Source organism: Dermacentor albipictus, chromosome 3 (genome assembly GCF_038994185.2).
Source record: "Dermacentor albipictus isolate Rhodes 1998 colony chromosome 3, USDA_Dalb.pri_finalv2, whole genome shotgun sequence".
NCBI lineage: Eukaryota > Metazoa > Arthropoda > Arachnida > Ixodida > Ixodidae > Dermacentor > Dermacentor albipictus.
Window position 1 is genome coordinate 99825405 of NC_091823.1, and position 6301 is coordinate 99831705.

Below are 6301 nucleotides of genomic sequence, written 5' to 3' on the forward strand. Positions count from 1 at the left end.
CGTAACGAAAGTGTGTGTGCGCTCATTGTTAGCAACTCTTTCCCTCCGTCGGCGGAATCCTGTGCTATATATGCCGGCTTCAGTGCGCTTCTTTTCTGCAAGTTGCTTAACTTCTGAAGTTCCAGAGGTTGTTTGGAAACAGGACGCACCAATTGGCGACTAAGAGGCGGAGCGTTATAGGAGGCTCAAAGGGAGCAACTAGCATCGACAAGGAAAGAAACACGTATCGTCGATATTCTAGCTGATATTACCAGAAAAGAGCGTAGCTTGCATCATGGCCAGCTCTGCAATAACATGCAGACCGCCTTCCAGCGGTGCTATAAGCCTATAGACTGTGACACAACTTGTGGGTTTGTTTCAGACTCTTGTGAGCCCCCGACAAAGTCACTCGGGCTCTTCAAAGTTAAACGGACAGCAGTTTTAATGGAAACGCTATGCTAGCTGTACGCAAGATCTGCTTGCACGGGTGGTGTATATGCGCTTTGGCGGCCGCAATTGTTGAGAAAAAATTGGGGTTGCCAAACGCATAATTAGCAAAAATATTTTAATAAGTTTTCTTGTTATCGTGATTGCGGCATTTGTTTAACCAGAAATCTTAAGACGATCGTATTTGTAGGCAACTTCACTTTGCTTGATTCTACTGTGTGCAGCGCTTCTGTTGCGAGATATCCATCATCAAATGTGAGATTCACTCAGATCATTTCGCATTCGCGGGCATGGACCTCTACAGAACGTCAAACCCTCGTTGTGACGTATACTTTACTGCGTGTAGCCTACATTGTGTGCAAGCTGCACTCGTGCTATCGGCTGGCGAAATCATTTAACGACTGACTATTTGCATTCCTCGCACGTTCACGTTCCCGCATGGCTTGACTTGTCGGGATCCACGCCCCTGAATCCGAAATCAGCTGACTGAGTGTCAAATTTGATTATGAATGTCTCGGAAAAGAAGCACTCCAGCAGAATGAAACAAAGTGAAGTTGCCTTCAAAAATATTATTTTCTTGGCGTTTCCCAATAAATAAACACTATTGTAATAACGTTACCCCAACCCAGGTTTCTATACGTACAAACACCTTGGCATCTGTATTAATCGGAACCTTTCCTGACAATTAAGCTCACGTTGACCACATAACTAGTTATGCTAATCGTACTCTCGGTTATATTAAACGCAATATTAGTCTAGCTCCCGCCAACTTAAGAGCTTTTACTTTATAAAGCATTAGTTAGGTTCAAGCTTGAATATGCATCTGTCATTCGAAATCATCATATCGGTTCGTTTAATCTCAGCATAGAAGCCATTTGGAACCGCGCAGCACGTTTCATTTTGTCCAACTACTCGCGCACAGCAAGCGTCCCTTTAAGAAGTGTAATCTTAATTTACATAACCTTTGACTTTGTCGTAAGTTCTCGCGTTTCTGTCTGTTTGATAAAATCTCTCATTACAATCCTACTTTAGGCGGCTCTCTTTTGTTACCACCATTTGTACATTTCTTCCAGAAACGATCATCATTCTAAAATTTATGTGCCATGTTGGTGCACTAACCTGCCTTTCAAATATTTCATCCCCACAACGAGCGCTGACTGGAACGACCATTCCGATTTTATTGCTTCGATTGTCAATGCCTACAAAGTAAAAAAAGCCCTTATTAATAATTTGTTGTAACCCAACTGTGCTGCTGAAGTGTGTTTTTGTTTTCACACAAGACAGTCCCCTCTGGAGTGTATCGTGCCCCAATGGAAAATAAATAAGTAAATAAATAAATAAGTAAATAAATGATCTATAATCGTGATAGCGAAACGTGAATTAAGAAGTTTTGTTCATTAAGCGTTTGATGTCTGTAATTTCTCGCGAAAATTGACCGCCAAAGCGCATAAACCACCTGTGCAAGCCCACATGTATTCCTACATGTGCGCTCTCTCTCTCGGTGTGTGTGTGTGTGTGTGTGTGTGTGTGTGTGTGTGTGTGTGTGTGTGTGTGTGTGTGTGTGCGTGCGTGCGTGCGCGCGTGCGTGTGTGCGTGTATGTACGTGTGTGTGCGTGCGTGTGTGTGTGTGTGTGTGTGTGTGTGTGTGTGTGTTTGTGTGTGTGTGTGTGTGTGTGTGTGTGTGTTTGTGTGTGTAGGGGGGGGGGGTGTTCCGGGGTCCTGTCTTAGACTGTGCAGCGCTGTTCGCAGCAACGTTATTCCAACCAACCCCAACGCAATCCCCAATCGACTGATCGCCCCGCATAGCTGTGCGTGTGAAAGCGCACATCGACCCACTTGCCGTACGGCTTCGTGCTGTGGGAAACAACGTCGCGGTAGGATAGTGCAGGCGGAGCGCCTCACATTTCGACGCTGGCGATGCGACAGAGGCGGCGGCGGTTCCCTCGCGGTGTCGATGTCCCCGCGCACGCTGCTGGCTGTCCGCCCAGACACGTGCCAGAGCCCGCCCGCGCAGCCCAGAGCCCGGGAGAGCACATGCGTGTCATGCCTCCGTGCGCGCTCGGGCCTATAACGGATCTCCGCGCCTATAACCCGCCACGAGTGTAACGCGATATTTTCACGCGTACATTGGTTTGCTGATTTGCGGTGACCGTATGCTTTCGCCGCGTTATCGCTGTTGTCAAACTGTCGCTCGCGGCGTATAAGCCTGCCGTATCCGAAAATCCTTGAGTGACCATTCATTCATTCAGACGGATATTCTGTAAGTGCCCACCTAGTGGACGTGTCCATTTTGTCTGCCGCTGAAGTGCTGATTGGCTGTGGGCGCCCGTCTCCTTCTGACGCCTGCCCCAGCCCAGCCAATCAGAACTTCATCAGCAGATGAAATGAACATGTCCACTAGGTGGACACTTACAGAATAGTACCCCAGGGCTATGAGAAAGACCACGGTGCAGGGATCCTAATTTAATTTGACCGTCTGGGTTCTTTAAGGTGCAACTAAATTCTAACTACACGAGCGTCTTTGCACTTTGGCCACATTCGAAATGAGCTAAGCCTTCTCGGACCAAACCGGCGACCTTGTGCTCAGCAGCAGAACACCATACATTAACTGTGCCACAAGCATCGGGTATTGCTTGAGGGCAGTAGCCAATGCTATAAGGAGAAATCGTCTTGCCGGTATACAGTCAAGTTGCGAGCGCGAGGCGAGTATACTGCCGTATAAATTCTCGAATAATCGCGAGCACCACCGATTTCTCGACGATGTCGTAGTACGGTCAAACGCGCATAAATTTCGACCGTGGGCGTCGCCATCGTTGTGATTTCAGCGTCGCTTGTGTTTCTGGGCACATTTCATGGGCCGTGCTCACAAAAACCTTTTACGCAGACTTGTTCGTAAGAACCAAATTGCGGCCGACCAATGGCATTAGGGCACTTAGGAACGAAAACCCTTGTGAATTCCGCCCCAGATTCTTGACTCACACTTTGGGCACTGTTTTGTGATACAACGTGACAATATATGCGCAAAGAGAAAGCCTCTATTGAGTCGCGCTGCCGCTTGCCGTTACCGTTACTGTAACACGTAGCAGATACGCGCTCTTACGCGCAAAGCGCTGTGCGGGCAGTATAACGGGGACGACAGTCATGACGCTACGTACATAATAAACCCTGAATTAAATGAGTAATGAAGTACATAAACAGCAAGATCCCACGTATTTCGTCGCAAGATTTTCTATATATATATATATATATATACTTACTTATAGACAGCCAAAGCTATATTCATTACTTGCGAAATACACGAGTATGTACGGATACATATACACACTAATGATCTAGCTGTAAGCTTGAGCGATTGATTTTAGGGAGGTTGCTTCCTTTAAAACAGGAAGTGTTTCGAACACTTCGTGCTTTCTTTTTCGCTTAGTCTGATGTAGACTGCTCAATTTCAGCTGTTATTTGGGAATCGCAGGCTCTTAATTGAATAGCGATCATTCCCAGCTTGTCGCATCTTATAAACGACGACATCCCGTTTCGAGCCACTGCTCGGTCATGTTGGCGAGACTTTTATTGTCGAGGCGTGGACAGTTGTGAAGTATACGTAGGATGCTTAACGCTTTGTAAGTAAGTGCGCTAAATTAAGGCGCTGCTAGAGGTATGTCGTATAGATATATATTCCTTCTGATTTGCTTTTCTTTTTTTCTCTCATCGACTATCATTCCGCACAACAGTACATACCGTATAGAACATCCGGGTACAAGACTGGCGTAGCAATCGCGCTGTGCAAAACATCACCATACATTGACGACACCCAATTTCACCGTTAAACTTCATCAATCTTCGGTGAGGGTCATAGGCAAGAAAGCACGGTAGCTCGATCGGCCCGAACATCCTGTCCTGCCGCCTTTCTTGTACACGAGCGCACCAGTCGGTGCTGGTCGCGGAAGAAGCGGCGCTCGTTCCATTACAGCGTCCGAGAACCGTGCACTTTAGTACGCGTGCACCACATGGTGCAGGGATCAGTGCATTCCGTGCGCCAACGCGCCATCTCCTATGCCGAAAATGATAGGTGGGAGGGAAAGCTCAGAGTGTTCGAGATTGTAAGGCAGCGAGAACTGCTAAGAAGCCGAGCCATCAACAGTCAAACATGAGCGGGATCACTGGAGCTGCTTTCGGCACTGTCGTTGATGGATATATATATGAGACGACGGAGTGGAAGCAGGCGGATTGCACTGTAGTGTCAGCCGACGGCCGCTGTCGCTTCCGATGAAGCGAGAGAAAGGAATACTTTATCAGGAAGCAGGTGCGGTTTACGTCCTCTTCTAATAAAGGTGTCTACGATACTCGGCTCCTATTGGCACATGAGGCCCTACAGAGGCCCGAAGTGTCTCCGGTTGCGGGGCCCCTCGCGATGCGAGCCACTACAGCCGCTGCCATACACTGTAAAAATATTTACGCCCTTAAGGGCGTTTTCTTGTCGCATTGTAACACCCTTAAGCGTTAAGGCCTTACAAAAAATTATAGAGGACGACAGCAGAGCTCTAACGAGACGTGCGATAAGAAAAGACGTAGTAGAAACTATGTAATCATTCTGACAGCCTTGGGCCCATCGAAATATCCGCCAGGAGAGTTTCCTATCTGTCTCTGTAAAATTCTCTTGTCAGATATTTCTGTGTACCCGAGGCTGTCAGGATGATTACAGAGTTTTCAACTGCGTCTTTTCTTATCGCACGCCTTGTTAGAGCTCCGCTGTTGTCCTCTATAAATTTTGCAAGGTCCTAACGGTAAGGGTGTTACAGTGCGAGAAGCAAACGCCCTTAAGGGCATAAACATGTTTAGAGTGTAGAAGCGTGTTGATAAAGGTGTAAACTCCGGCTGAAATAGCTCAACGACGTTTGCCGAGTCACAGACGTCGACTCCTCGCATGCGCTTGTGTATGACATTGCCACGTGCCAGATATGAACCTTCTGTGCTGGGAGGCAGCGCGCTAGTCAAAATAAGTCGAGGAAAACACTTTTGTTCTGGTGTCGGTGAAGACGTCGGTTCCGGGTGTTTTTGTGTACTTCATGCCTGACAATATACGCTTGATGGCCTGTTCTACCTTTATGCCTCTAGATATCACCACATTGCAGTTAAGCTTGAGGCGCGAGACATCTTACAGCATTCAGACAAGTGAGCTCAAGACATCTGCACGTTATGAAGCTTTGAACAAACCACGTCGTTCTGTCTTTCGCTTTGTGTCACCTCGAGCTTCAAACTATACTCTGTGTTTCAAAGACTGCCTAAAAGTGTAAACATTTTTTAATACCGAAGAATGATCTAGTAACAATAGGATAATGTTTTCAAAGTTCAACTGAACCTTCACATCAAACCGCAGCACGTTAACTTGCAGCTTACGAAAAAGCCATTCTCCTATATGTCAGACGATGTAAAACTACAGGCAACTACAGACGATGTAAAACTACAAACTACAGGTTTTATAAGGCGTCTTATAAAACTCACCAAGCATCGTGCATGCAGCTACTCCTTTCGTGCTACGGGAAGACCTCGTGACTTCTAGTGCTCCGATCCTCGGACGGCGCTTGCGCGGAAATGTGGGAGTTCTGCAGGAAGTAACATTGGTGCCGCTTCATAAGCAAGTGCTTGGTAGCAGGGATCACTGAGTTCTGTTCATTTTCTCGTTTTATTTTCCTTCATAAAATTACGGATGCATACCTTGATATATAGACTTGACCAAGGTGTAGAAAACATACTCTTGTTGCTTGGAGTCGGTCCCAAGCAAGTCTCAGCGAGCTCTGGCTCCTTCGCTGGCTTTTCCAGCGCTATCAGATTACACCGCAAGTTTACTTGTCTATACCTGTCACCACACTATACCTGT